Here is a 14614-nt window from a genome sequence, read left to right as displayed (position 1 = left end):
TTGCATGTTTGGTATTTAGCTGATTAGGCTTTATGATACTAAGTGTTATGATCGCATGGTTAAATCCCCTTTAACACTATTAGAAAAACATTGATTTACATACCAAAAGTACCGAGGAATAATTCCGTAGGTAATTACCGATGGAATACTAACTGAATACCTATGGATTTGGATGTCCTGATTTAGTAACCAAATTATAAAGGAATAGCTACGGAATAGCGACGGAAAGTAGGTCATAGGAAATCTGTAGGTAATTATTGATGAAATAGCTACGGACTACCAACGGAAGGAAATAACTACAGAATAGCAACCAAATACCGACGGACTATTATAATTTCCATTGTTATTGTTATTATTTTTCATTATTCAAGTACTAAAACGTAGTTTTTTTAAGTTCGTTTTTTTAACATATTTATCATGCGTACAAACATACATTATTGTATTATATATATGCACCCATATAACACCCGAAGAGAAAAAACAAATTCGAAAAAACTTTGTTTAACACATGCATAATTAAAAATGATATTAATAGAATAAGTGAAAGAAAGGCTATGTGTGTATGTGTATGTATATGTACATGTGTATATGTATTTGTGTATGTGTGTGTATGTATATGTGTATGTGTGTCTAGGAGTATATGTATATGTGTATGTGTGTATGCTTATTTGTGTATATATGTGTGTACAAAACAAACATAAATTTTTCATTTTTAATTCATCAAATCACATAGTATTTGTCCAAAAAAACCATCATCGTAAAAATTTATCATAATCATCAAAGTACAATAACAGTCATTAATGAGAAAAATCATCAGGGGGTAATGTTGTGTAGTCAAGCCGAGTCCTTCCCTTTTGAACCGGAAGTAACTGAAAAATGGTCAAACCACAAAACCATAAGCACAAAGCTTTAGTGAATTCCCCAGAATACCACATATTATACATACATTGTCATTGGCTACCCCCTTGGTCTTGCATACAATTGTCATGGGCTACCTCCATAGTCTTTTATACCAGTGTCATGGGCTAACCTATCGTTTTCCCTCGCATTGCCTTGCTACCCCATCTTATATCCTAATAAAAGAGTACCTAGACGCCATGTGGCAGTCGCTGAGCACCACCTATCAGATTTTCCCACTTAAACAAGCTATGTGGATTTTCGAGATTACCCTTGAGATCGATAATATTTATTGCCCCTTTTTTTAGCAGTTTCACAACTGTGATACTTAAATTTAAGGATGTCAAAATATGCATACATATCACTACTGTAATAAAGCAAGATACATTCAAATCATTTCAAAATCCGCTCAAATCTGTGACCTACATTTAATATTTTAAAATAAATAGCATTAAATATGGCATTTTTTTCAGGATAATATGATCAACTATCCTAATCTTTCAAATTTGAATAAATGCATACCGATTTGTTTCATTTATCACCTTTTTTCCTTTATTATAAAATCTACATAAAAAGAATTCATACGTCCGTTTCTGCTAAATCCGACCACCATATCTTCTGCATAAATCTTCTAATTCTTCAATCATGCATCATATTAAGTAGAAAGCAGAGGTAAGACCATTAATTGCATTTCTGATTAACAATTGTTAATAGCAAAAACATATATTTCAATACTATTTAAACTCTTCATTTATAAAATTATTCAAGTTTCCTACATCTGTTTTCCCACTATTTGTGAGTGAGTTATAATGATCTACCATCTGTCACACCCCTAAACGGAATTGGCGGAAACATTCGGGGGCGGAGGATGTCATGTACAGTATCACAACGAAGCATAATAGTAAAACAAGCAACAACATCCATTGCATTAATAGAATAGTTAAATACATGTGTGTTCTTTGTAAGGTTTAAATGACACCAAAAAAAAATGTATAATCAAAATAATGACGAGTCTTGAATCCACTTCGTCCTTCAAAAGCAGCATGGGTATACATGTCTTACTGGTTCCCTAAGAATACAAGCTATTTTGAAAAAGAGTATCAGCATAAAATGTTGGCGAGTTCATAAGTGTTTAGTGTCATTTAGTAATTAAAAATCTCGTAGTGTTTGTATTAAAACCTTGAAAAGTTTGTAAAGTTTTCACAGAAAATCCTATATTTCCTGCTTAAAATGAATGTAGCCTTCTACCCGAGGCCCAATTGTTTTGCATGTTTTGTTCTCATGTAAAAATGTAATGTTTGCATATGTACTTGAAATAGTATGGAAGATGTAGTAGTACTTTATATCTGTATAAAAGTATGTTTTCTCTCATTTATTACTACCATTTATTCGAAAAAATAGAATGTTTTATCTTAGTGGTGACACTACCGAATATGAAATGATAAAACTTAAGACTCATAGATGTATTATAGATGTACTATACTCCTTAAAGAGTCTTATTGCCTTTAATTTTAATGTGGTTAATTAAAGGGTTAAATGTAAATTAGTTGTAACCATATTGATTGACGACTGAATACCTGACGACCTTCTAGCGTCATATAATAGTGAGGTGGCATTTTGTCACCCCATGGCATTAACGGTTGGGACTGTAGCTAGCAGTCGAGGTGTGGGAGTGTCTGTCCCGTATAGATCAATACACACGATGCTCGCTCTCCCTCCAGGAGACTCTGGTTATAAAGGTAATACAACAATGTATTGTTGTATCAAGAAGTAGTATTTCCCATTCTAATCATCATATTTCTTACTGTACTTGTATGTATATGTATATGTATATGTTCGTTCCTGTTCTTGTATATGTATGTATGTGTTTGTTCCTGTTCTTGTATATGTATATATCCTCTTCCGTTCTTTGTATATGTAAATGTATATGTATATGTTCGCTAAACTATACCTATTATAGTTTACCAGATGTTTGTTTGATCTCGACTTGTAGACATGGCTCAATTGCTCAGTTCGAACAATTGAGTTAAGCAAAACTTTTAAAGATAAAATTGTATATTCTATTACGTATTTAACATGTATAACTATCATTCAATCGACAGTCAGACTAGTGTATCCTACCCTAAGCCCACAACCAAACAAGGAACGGGAATCAAGGTTATCCACAATAGTCCTAAGTCCATTAGAGCATACTTATACACTAATACATAAATGAATATGGTTTTAAAAGTAAAAGAGTTTGACGAGAGTTTAAAAACAATTTAGGAATGGTTTTATAAAGAAGTCTAACAGTGTTTTAAAAGTAATTTGAAAATGGTTTGAAACAAGATGTTTAGCAAGTATATAAATGCTTATACTAACACAATTTCCATTGTGTTTACTTGTATTCCCCCACTTAAAAGCATTTAAAACAGTTAAAAAGGTTGATTGCAGGGGTATGAACTCACCTGTAATGAGTTGATTGACTGTAATATCGGAAAAGGATGTTGAGTGCTAAGTAAAATCTCGGGCACAAGTAGATCCTAATAAGCATATAATAGTACACACATGTATATAATTAGTGTTTAACTCAACTAATTATGATAGGAAATCACTTTAGGGACCAGGAAACACTTATTTTGAAGTGTTACAATCACATATGATTGCATATAAGGGTTATATGGCCTCACCAGTGGAGTGTAAGGCCAGAATGCATCAGTGTTGTGTGTGTGCGGCCAGGGTGTGCGGCCGCACACTCCCTGTGGAACATGCTAATGTGTGTCTTAAGGCCTTGGGAGCCATCTAGGAAGTGTATCTTAGCCATAACTTAACTTAAAGGGGAGTTTGTTACCATTTTGGGCCCTAAAAGGGTGTGTACGGCCACACAAAGGGTGTGTACGGCCGTACACCCTTGATGATCTTGTAAAGATGGTCAAAATTGTGTTTCAAGGTCATATCATGTATCATCTAGGTGTTCTTGAACATGCTTTAACATAGAATGTGATTTTTAAGGCTAATATGCACCATACAAAGGGGTGTACGGCCACATGGAGTGTGTATGGCCGTACGCTCCTTGATGTTCATGCTTTTGGACGACTTTTAATGGCATATCTAGTAAGTAACAAACATGGGAAAGAGTACCTACAATATAGAAGCCTTTCAGGGGTGTTTGAGGTCCAAGAACTTAGTAGGTGTTCTTGGTGAAACTGAAGAACACTTGAAGATCTACCAAATGAAGTGATTTCAGTGATGAAATCCGTGATTCATACAAGATAGAGGAAGAATCAACAGATCAAGGGAAGAATACTTACAATCTTGATGATATAGGTGCAGAAATGGATGATAGTTGAGAGCATATGTAACACCGTAAATTTCAAAACAAATTTTTCAAATTTTTTTTATAAAACATAATTCATTTAATATTCAGGAAACAACCATATTTAATCATTCAATTCGAGTAATACAAAATCCCAAGATCTCAAAATCATAAATCCCACGTGTGTGTACTGATCAAGTCGGCGCCTTCCCGCGATCGTCACTAGTACCTGAAACGAATAACATCAAACACTGTAAGCACAAAGCTTAGTGAGTTCCCCAAAATACCACATATAACACATATTAGCCACTCAAGGCTATAACTATGTGGGTCCGTGCACCCAAACTCTGTGAACCCTCAGGTTCTAACTCTGTAAACATGCACATCATAAATCACATAGAAATAATGCAGTACAACACATAACATACATAGCATACAAATACTCTATCACATAACTCTGGTTACCTACTCAAGGTAAAGTATAGTGAGAAGACTCACCTCGCGTGTCTCGGTAATTCGTAAATCCTGAAATCACTAGTGCTCGATCTCCCAAGCTATAGTCCTCCTATAGCACAATACATCTCTAATTAACACTTTCCCAACTAAGGTTGACTACCCCTTAACAAGTCAACTTAGGTCAACGCTGGTCAACGGTCAACGGTCAACTTTGACCGGACTCGGCGAGTCTGAGCGTATACACTGATTTCCCTGGAATCCTCCCTTGACACGTCGAGTATTCTCCTAACTCGACGAGTTCCACCTGGCATGAGTTGTGGGGCCACCACGACTCAACTCGCCGAGTCTCAAGAACAACTCGGTGAGTCCAGCTTGATTCAGTCCACCTGTCCACTATGACTCCCCCTGACTTACTGAGTCAACCCTCCCCAACTCGGCAAGACCACTCGTTGTGTGGTCGGGGCAATATGCATACTACTCGCCGAGTCTGTTCTTCGGACTCGACGAGTCCGTGCCATGCAATGACTCAAACTTGCTCATAAGGTCAGATCCGATCCATTAACCCATAGATCCAGTCCTTCCAAGCTTATTTAGCACGTAAAGTCACTATCTTGATGCACATACAATATCTATATGACCATATATGATGCTTTTGTCCCAAATACTACAACTCAAGGTCATAATCTCCATTGCTATACATAAAGCTTGATGAGTGATATGTGCATAATTAGTTAATTATTTAACATATATTCTTAGTTATTTTTGGTTAATTATGAGAATAATGTGGACAAAAGGTACTTAAAATGCTTTCAATTGTGTTTTCAGTCCAAAAGATATGCTTGGAGGCAAAAAGGAGAAAAGGAAAGCAAGTGAAGATTAAAGAGTGAAAGAAGGACCTACTCGGCGAGTAGATCGACCCTACTCGGCGAGTACACGACGATATGTCAGAAGATAAATACGACTGCTAATTCAAGACGGATAAGTATGGACCTACTCGGCGAGTTGATTCTGCTACTCACCGAGTACCGTCTGTTTTGGGATATCTTTAAAAGACGAATCTTTATCCCATGGGACATTATTCCTAGCGATTTTTGAAGGATTAGCTGCGACTAAAAGGTTCAGAAGGCGCTAAGGAACCCTAAGCTTCAAGAGTTGGAAGAATTCAAGCAATTAGGTTAATTCTACCACTTAGACTTAGGAATTAAACATGTTTGCTTTAATAAACTTTGTCTTTGTGTTTGTTTCTACTGCAACTATGAGCTAAATTCGTTTTTGTTTCTGTTTGGGGAATACCAAAGAACTCCTATGGTTTAATTACTAATTTTTGCTTAATTGTCTATTGGTGATTTATTAAATTAAGTTTGTTAAAGAACCTTATGTATTAATCACTACTATTTTCTGTTAATTGGAAGGCAATTAGGTTGCATGAACATCACTTAATTGTTAACCTCATATGTCTATGTGAATGCTAAAACGTATGCTTAGAAGTAATGAGTATGAAACTAAGATTAATAAGAAAATAGGAAGATTAATGTGTGAGCTTGTTTGAGAAACCATCAACAAGAGGTTAATTGAATTAATAACTTAATTAACCATTACAAATCTTATTTAATCCAAATAATTAATCTAGGGAATTAATTAGTTTAAACACTTGATCAACGCTTAAATTAGTTAATTGTCTAAGGGTTAGGAGTAATGAATATGAACCTAACTATTATCATTGGTAACCAATAGCAATTAATCCACCTTAACTTAAATAACCATAGGAGTGAATTGGTTGAACCTAAATAGAAACATCTTTATCAAATTTGGTGAATAGTTGTTGCTTTAGTTAATTAGTTAATTTAGTTTGTCTAAGTTTCTAATCTTGCAAAACTAGAGAAAAACCCTTTGCTTTTATTATTTGTTTTAGTGAAAATTAGCTATTAGTTTAATTGCCTGTTCCCTGAATTCGATACCTTACTTATCAATCTATACCACTTAAAGACAGGTTCACTGCCTTTGTGTGCTCAAATTACTAATAAAAAGTAGGGATAAAACTAGTTGAATTTACAAACATCAAGTTTTTGGTGCCGTTGTCGGGGAACGATTCTAAATAATTAAGCTAATTCCTAATTTTTTCGATCCTTTGTGTGAGTTTACTTGCATAAAGTTCATTTATTGCAATTTAGTAACTGGTAATTAGGTTTTAGTATCTGTTTTAGTTAGGTTAAAACTTAGAATTTTTTTTGAAATATCACTGATACTCGCTGAGTGCACTCGCACCTACTCGGCGAGTAACAGTTTAGGCAGCAATTTTTTTTATTTGTTTACAATCTTTTTGTTCTTTTTACGTTTTTTTTATTTGATCAATTTCAGGACTTTCATGACCAGAGGAGCAAACACACCACTGGTACCCCCGTTTGAAGACCCTGAATCCGCATTGAAAAGAAACAAAGGGAAGGACGTGGAGAGTTCAAGCACACCAAAGAAATCACCATTGTCCAACTTGAAGACTGTTTTTGGGAAAAAGAAGAGCAGTAAATCAGGAGCTTCTAGCGCTTCCTTGATAATTGAGGAGCCAATTCAAGAAGATATTGGATACGAAACCGAGGAAGAGGAGGCAACGTACGAACAAGAAACCGAATCGGAGGAAGAGTTAGCATTCACTATGGCTAACATTGATGAAATTCCCATGGGAGAATAGAAGAAGAGGATGCGTGACGACCATGGCCCGGGACTTGTGCAACCCGCAATTCCCGCAACTGCCACCTTCGAGCTAAAAGGTCATATCCTAGCTTCACTCAAGGAAATACCTTTCTATGGGAAAGATCATGAAGATGCCTACAAACATTTGGATGAAGTGAATGATGTTGCTGATTACTTCAACATTCCAAATGTAACCCGTGAAACTCAACTACTTCGGATGCTTCCGGTAACCTTCAAGGGTGCTGCTAAAGACTGGCTCAAATCACTTCCCCCCGGGTCAGTCACTACTTGGGCCAGAATGAAGGAAGAATTTATTGATCACTTTTGACCACCATCCAAGATAGCCAAACTCAAGAAGGCCATTGCAAACTTTGAACAACAAGCTGGAGAGTCATTATATGAAGCATGGGAGAGGTACAAAAGTCTGCTACGAAATTGCCCACACCATGATCTAAACAGCCAGCAAGAAGTTTCCATCTTTTATGATGGAGTCAATGTCACGACCCGGCAGTTGCTAGACTCACAAGGCCCACTTACAAAGAAGCCACCCCTGGTGATTAAAGAATTGATTGAAGAATTCTCTAAACACTCTAGAGAATACCACAACCCTAGGAATGATGTCACGAGGGGAGCCGCATACGCTGCTACTGAAGATTTATCCGCGGTCATGGCCATGTTAAAAACCATGGATAGGAGAATGGACAAAATGGATCAAACTATCTATGCCATACGGGTGGGTTGCGAAAATTGCAATGGACCTCACCTCACTAGAGATTGCGATTTGGATGAGAACGGCAACAAAAAGGCACAAGTATGTTATTCGAGCGGTGACCGGTATGATGAGGACTAGCGCAAACAAAAGAAGGAGTGGTTGCCTTACGAAGAGTACAAGAAGGCCAAGGAGGAGAAGTACAGACAAAATGGGAGAGGCTTTTACCAAAAGGAGGAGCCGGTGCAAGAGAAGAAGCCAAGCTTGGAAGATATGCTAACTAAATTTGTGGCCGCTTCCGAGAAAAGTCATAGTGACCACGATGCTGCTATCCAAGAAACAAGAACAATGCTCAGGAACCAGCAAGCATCCATCCACAACATAGAAACGCAGCTTGGGCAACTTGCTCAACAACTAAACCAAAGGTCACCGGGTGAGCTTCCTAACAAAACCGAGAACAACCCACGAGGTGCACAAGTAAATATTGTTACCACAAGAAGTGGGAAGATTATTACTCCCCTGGCCCCCATTCGAACTGAAGCAAACAAGGACTCACAGAAGGAAAGAACGGAAGAACAATTCGAAAACCAACACTCACAATCTGAGAGTCCTACTCGCCGAGTAGGACCGATGGACTCGGCGAGTACCTCTGCTAAAACAAATGAACAACCACCCTTGAAACCATACCAGCCTCCAATGCCATACCCAGCCCGGGCCAAGAAAGAGAAGCAGGAAGAGGAATATCAGAAGTTTCTAGATCATATTAAAACTCTTCAAATCAACATTCCTTTCATTGAAGCCGTCATGCAAATGCCCAAGTATGCAAAGTTCCTTAAGGAACTCCTTACTAACAGAAGAAAGATGGAGGAAGTGCAGAAGGTAGTACTTAATGAGAATTGCTCCGCCGCAATGCTAAACAAATTACCAAAGAAGAAGGGTGATCCGGGGAGCTTAACTTTGCCTTGCCAATTTGGCAACTTGGCTGCAATTCATGCCTTAGCTGATTCTGGAGCAAGTGTGAACCTTATGCCATACTCGTTCTTTAAGAAGCTGGACCTCCCGGAGCCAAGGCCAATTCGAATGGCAATGCATTTGGCAAACAAGACTGTTACTTTCCCAAGAGGCATTTGTGAAGATTTGCTAGTGAAAGTAGACAAATTTGTCTTCCCGGCTGATTTCATCATTCTCGACATGGAGGCGGATCCGCAAGTGCCAATCATCCTTGGAAGGCCCTTCCTCAACACCGCTAGCGCTATCGTAGACATGAGAGATTCTAAGCTCACATTGCGAGTTGGGGACGATTCAGTGACATTCGGGGTAGACCAAGCCATGAAGTACTCAAGGAGTAGTGACGACACGGCTTTCTCAATCGACATGCTTGACGAATTATTGGAAGAAGACATACCTGAAGATTCCAACAAGTTTGTAGCTCTGGAAGAAGTATTTGATCCAGAAAAGGACTTATTAGAGATTGAAAGACTGTTGGAAGAAGCGGAGTATGGAGAAATAAAGAAGCAAGCTGAAAGCCCTACTCGCCGAGTAGACCCGATCTACTCGCCGAGTACATCTGAAGAAAAGCCAAAAGTCGTGAATGCAGCCACCAACTCGCCGAGTACCAAACCTGCACTCGGCGAGTCTATCACTATGCACAACAAATTGGAGCTCAAAACACTACCTGACCATCTGGAGTATGCCTTTCTGGAAGAAGGAAATCAGAAGCCGGTGATCATAGCCTCGGATCTATCCAAGACGGAAAAGGAGGAGCTTGTACGCGTGTTGAAGAAAAGGAAAATAGCCATCGCATGGAGCATCTCCGACATCAAGGGAATAAGCCCATCCTACTGCTCTCACAAAATCAATTTAGAAGAAGGAGCAAGGCCGGTGGTGCAACATCAAAGACGATTAAACTCGAACATGCAAGAAGTCGTCAAGAAGGAGGTGGTCAAGCTTTTGGATGCAGGAATCATCTACTCCATCTCCGATAGTCCATGGGTGAGTCTGGTCCAAGTGGTGCCCAAGAAAGGAGGAATGACGATCATTACCAACGAAAAGAATGAGTTAATTCCAACGCGAACGGTAACCGGTTGGCGAGTGTGCATCGATTATCGAAAGCTAAATGATGCCACTCGCAAAGACCATTTCCCCTTCCTTTCATAGATCAAATGTTAGAGAGACTATCGGGCCATAGCTACTATTGCTTTTTAGATGGGTTTTCAGGGTACTTCCAAATACCCATAGACCCAATGGACCAAGAAAAGACCACCTTTACATGCCCCAGTGGGACTTTCGCCTATAGACGCATGCCATTTGGACTATGCAATGCACCTGCGACATTTCAAAGGTGCATGACCGCCATATTCCATGATATGGTGGAAAAATTCATGGAGGTCTTTATGGATGACTTTTCTGTATTTGGATCTTCTTTTAATGACTGCCTCACAAATCTTGACTCAATGCTTGCTAGATGTGAGAAAACCGACTTGGTCCTAAATTGGGAAAAGTGTCACTTCATGGTCAAGGAGGGTATAGTTTTGGGACATAAAGTCTCTAAAAAGGGAATTGAGGTGGATCGGGCAAAGATAGACACTATTGCCAAATTACCCCCACCAACTAATGTGAAGGGCATTAGAAGTTTTTTGGGACACGCAGGTTTTTACCGGCGTTTTATAAAAGATTTTTCCAAAATCACGAAACCTCTAACACAATTATTACTAAAAGATGCACCCTTTAATTTTACTAAAGAGTGTTTAGAGGCATTTGACTTTCTAAAGGAAAAATTAACTAATGCCCCGATCATTATAGCACCAAATTGGAACTTACCCTTCGAGATCATGTGTGATGCTAGTGACTATGCACTAGGAGCGGTCCATGGACAAAGGGTTGATAAGCACTTTCAACCCATCTATTATGCAAGCAAGACCTTAAATCCTGCCCAAGAGAATTATACTACTACTGAAAAAGAACTGTGTAACATCCCGGAATCGCAGGAGTAGAGTTGAAGGGCCAAAAGTGTAAGTTTTGGAGGGTGACTCGGCGAGTCCATGGGTAGACTCGGCGAGTCAGGTCGCGGCTATGGTCGCGTGTCAAGTGGCCTACTCGGCGAGTCCCAAGGATGGACTCGGCGAGTAGATGCTGTATGGAGAAAACCCTAATTTTCGGGGTTGAGCCCTATATAAAGAGCATTATACCCCTCCACAGCCTCCCTTATTCCCCCCTTGAGTTCCAGAAACCCTAAGTTCGTGGAGAGATCATTTGTGGAGCAAATTAGAGCTTGGAGAGGTATTGTTTGAAGAGATCTTGAAGGAGAAGTGGTTTGGATCAAAGGGCTTTGCTTGGATTCGAGTTTAGCAGCTATTGAGGCAACTTTTGGAGGTAATATCTTCGTCCTTAGGCTGTGCATTCCTAGTTTCATCATTTTGGGTTGCATGGGGTGCTTGGTTGTGTGACATTTTGATGTTGGAGGATGGATCTGAGGTTGCTACCTCAGATCTGGAGTGGAGAAGACATTAAGAGCATTAAAGCCTCTATCTTTGTGTTGTTAATGAAGCTACCATGTCCCAAACCTTGGTTCTAAGGTGAAAATGGCTTAGATCTCGTTAGATTCACGTAAAGTTTGCCACTTTACGTGATGGATGGATTGTAGGAGGTTGGATCTATGTTTTGGATCAATTGCATGGCCTGAGATGCTTCTGTATAGATTCAGACCGATGGTACTCGGCGAGTCACATGGGTGGACTCGACGAGTTGCTTGAAGATGGCCTGGAACTCGACGAGTTGGAAGAACAACTCGGCGAGTAGGTTGAAGATGGCCTTGGACTCGACGAGTCCATTTGGACTCGGCGAGTCTTGTCGAGGAAGTCCTAATATTTCTGGTTGAGTCGATGAATCGGTGAGTCGAGGGATGACTCGGTGAGTTGGGTGCGAGTGGACTCAGAGTTGTTGCACTCGACGAGTCTTGGGGTGACTCGGCGAGTTGGGTCGCTAATTGAGGGAAGTTCTGAGCATAAGGACTCGGCGAGTCATCGGGTTGACTCGGCGAGTAGGGTCAGTCAGGGGTTGACTTTGACCTGTCCAGGGTTGACCGGTTGTCTTCCAGGGGTATTTTGGTAATTATGGGTATTTATTGGGTTATTGTTTGATGTTCAGTGGATGAGTTTGTGTCAGAGTTCGGAGCAGCGGGATCTTACCTTTTCAGCCGTCAGTTTCGAGGTGAGTTATCCTCACTATATCAACAGGGTCTAAGGCACCAAGGCCGGCCCTTTATTGTATTGAGATTCAGTTATGTCTATCATGTTATTGTTGATTGTGTCTGCATCCTGGTAGTTAGGATGGTACATGCTAGGGGACCTTGTAAAGGTCAGTTTCTCGATATACAGAGTGATGCTATGCTAGTGACCGGTTAGGTCGGTAGCCCGGTTAGGGTAATGATATGCTATGTGATCTGCTTACTCGGTTTGTTGATTATGACTGTTATATGGATGTATGTTTTGTGCACATGGTTGTTTGGACTAGAGATGGGTTGAGGCGAGTCCTGCTTTGTGCTGTAGGCCAAGATACCCAGGGCGGACCGGCTGTTCCGAAGGCCCAGTGAGCGGTCCGGATAGGCTGTAGGCCCCACGTGGGCGGACCAGACATGCCGAGGCTCGGAGAGTGGACCAGGCCGACTGTAGGCCCGATACGGGCGGACCAGTCACACTGTAGACTCAGAGAGTGGACCAGGTGGGTTGAAGGCCCGATGCGGGCGGACCAACCCCACTGCAGACTCGAAGGACATGACTAGACCCGAAGGATGGATCCGATGGACTGAATGCCCGATACGGCGGACCAGTCACGGTAGACCCGATATGCATGATTGTTCTATGTCCTGTTATGTATGTATGTTTTATATGTTTTGGACCGGAAGGTCGCAGCCTGGAAGGGCGTATACGTGGTTGGTATTTTGGGGGTATCTCACTAAGCTTTCGGGTTTACAGTTGTGGTTTAATGTTTTTCAGGTTCTTCAGGAGACTGTGGCAAGGCGAAGGCGCGATCGTACCGCTCCTCATGATTTCGTAACAACATGATTCTGGGAATACTTAAATGAATTGTATTGAAAACCTTTTTGTAAACATTTTAATGAAATTCGGGTTGTTTTGAAAATTTTAAATTGGTTGTGTTTTTCGGATGTTACAAGTTGGTATCAGAGCCTTGGTTTGAGTGAATTGGAGGAACACTTGTGTGACTCCAGTCTCAAATCGAGGAGAGTTTTCAAAAAGAGAAATTAAAATGGTTTTCAAAATAAGTAAAGGAGGACGCGGAGGTACGATCAGCCGGAGCCAGTAAGTAACCCCAAAATACCATACATGGCAATTGTTTTATTGAGCTTTGATAGAACAGCATGCTAGAGTTAGGCTAGGGATCTTCAGGATTTATTGATGAGTTGCCTGATTTATGATGCCTGCTAGCCTAGGGTTCCTTGTGAGAGATTTCCAGTGTTCCTCTAGTTGTGAGGATAGAGCGTCGTTATGTGTGTCGCTAGGGTGTTATGGGAGTACTTCATACAAATATGGGTTGGTGTGGAAGGTAGTATGGGCCCGTACTACTGAAAGCACGAACTCATACGCGTATCAGGGAAACCATGACCTCTAGGGTTGGGATGAGAGCTGGTTCCCGGGATAGTGGAATATGTATGAGATTTGGTGTTTTATTTTCAGTATGGAGATTTCAGGGCACGCTGGGAGTGGATCCGGGTCAGGATCAGGAGCAGGAGAGGGAGTTCCAGGTGGGTCTGCACAGCCAGAGGTTGTCAGCCAGATGAGTACGCACGAGTTGGATGCGAGGATTCGTGAGATCCTGCATGATGAGGTTGCCGCATTGTTTCGGGCTGAGCTGCTAGAGTTGTTTGGGTCGATCAAGACCGCCATGGTGGAGTATTTTGATGAGCGCTATGCGGCTCTCACGGAGACGGCTGCCGCGGCGGCTACCGCAGCAGTAGCAGCGGCAGGGGGAGGAGCCACTAGAGGTTTTCAGTATCGGGACTTCGATAATACGAAGCCTCCCACTTTTGACGGAGTTCAGGATCCAATCGTTGCTATGAGATGGTTATCAGATGTGGAGGGATGTTTCTTCACGTGCTCATGCCCTGCTCATCAGAGGGTGAGGTGTGCTTTGAACCTGTTGAGGCTCGGAGCAAAGGATTGGTGGAGATTGACCACGGGATCGTACTCGGATGCGCAGAGGGCTGCGATTTCATGGGATCGGTTCAGAGAGATGTTCAGCACTCGTTATGTTCTGCAGGTCGAGAGGGAGAGGTTGGCTCAGGAGTTCTTGGAGCTGAAACAGGATTCGGAATCGGTGACGGAAATCACCAGGATGTTTACTGAGCGGGCGATGTTTTGCCCTGAGTTCGCTTCGGAGCAGGCCCAGATGTCCTGGTATCTAGGTATGCTAAAGAGGGACATCAGACAGTTTGTGTCTGCGCAGAGGTGCGAGACTTTGCTGGAGTTGCAGGAGGCCGCCAGGCGGCGTGAGTTAGAGATTGAGTTACAGATGCGTGAGCTGAGGCAAGCTCCAGTTCAGTCGCAGCCGGC

The 14614-nt window shown here is 41.0% G+C and overlaps 1 non-coding gene across 1 annotated transcript; it reads right to left on the bottom strand.

Moving 5' to 3' along the window:
- Positions 1 to 7682: 7682 nt before the first annotated feature.
- Positions 7683 to 7789, bottom strand: LOC145019029 (small nucleolar RNA R71). The gene has a single exon (XR_013667348.1). It is a non-coding gene; the product is annotated as a small nucleolar RNA R71 (small nucleolar RNA).
- Positions 7790 to 14614: the final 6825 nt, after the last annotated feature.

Source organism: Lactuca saligna, chromosome 9, assembly GCF_052625555.1.
Source record: "Lactuca saligna cultivar CGN05327 chromosome 9, ASM5262555v1, whole genome shotgun sequence".
NCBI lineage: Eukaryota > Viridiplantae > Streptophyta > Magnoliopsida > Asterales > Asteraceae > Lactuca > Lactuca saligna.
Note: the sequence above shows the minus strand (reverse complement) of the source record. Positions and strands in the feature narration are given on the sequence as shown.